This window comes from Danio aesculapii, chromosome 6 (genome assembly GCF_903798145.1).
Source record: "Danio aesculapii chromosome 6, fDanAes4.1, whole genome shotgun sequence".
Classification (NCBI taxonomy): domain Eukaryota; kingdom Metazoa; phylum Chordata; class Actinopteri; order Cypriniformes; family Danionidae; genus Danio; species Danio aesculapii.
In genome coordinates this window covers 37,139,666-37,140,708 of record NC_079440.1, presented here as the reverse complement: position 1 = coordinate 37,140,708, position 1,043 = coordinate 37,139,666, and positions in this window count along the sequence as shown.

Genomic DNA, 1,043 nt, shown 5'->3' with positions numbered 1-1,043 from the left:
CTGTTCTGAAACTGTGAATGTTTGCTTCAAAGGTAGGCATCCTACTTATTAACCACCGTTTTAGTCAACAACCAATCATTAAATGCTAAAACATACTGCTGTCTAAGTAAAATTCATTTTCAAATTCATGTCAGTCATTATTATGAGCATTAGCTGATTGGGTTGATGTTCAGAATCAGAATCAGTTTTTAGTAGTAGTAATAAGCTATTATATATTGCTATTATATATAATAAGATATTAAAGTGATAGTTCACCCAAAAATTTCTCACTATTTACTCACACTAAAGTGGTTCCAAACCCTTATGAGTTTCTTTCTTCTGTTAAACTCAAAGGAGATATTTTGAATAAGGCTGGAAACCTCTAACTATTGACATAGCAGGCGAAACAAATATCATGGAAGTCAGTGGTTGCAGGTTTCCTTCTTTTGTGCTCAACAGTAGAAAGAAACTCATAGAGGTTTGAAACAAGTAGGATTCAAGTGAACTATCACTTTAAACAGACTGCTTGTTAACTAGTAGTTGCAGAGTTACTTATAGTCAAAAGATATCCATTAAATCGTGAACAAAATGCATGCTAGGAAGGAATGATGAATCAACTTGCAGTAAAGACAATTGCAGATAGATACCTTTCTTGATGCACTCTGAACAGTGATTTCTCTTCGGTTTGGTTTCCTCTTGTGTTGCCATCAGATATTGATCATTAGGGCTGACAGGACTGATAGCTTTACAGCATAACGTCATGTCATGTTTGTAGAACAAGAACAACACACATTAATCCATCAATCTTTTACACCCTTTTACATAAAAACTAGCTGAAAAAGTAAACCAAAAGCAATAATACGAGTGTCTGGAACATTCAGACAAGACTGAATTACTCATGTTCTCCTTACATGTGCTAAGCATGTGACAACATCACCAGTGAACATTTTCCTGTCTGCACCAAATTTTTTGATCTCTTTTAGAGGCTTAGTTTCCATTTTAATCTTCAAAGTGCTTCTGGGGAAAACCCACTGACATACATAAAGTGATGTGAGTTACACAGT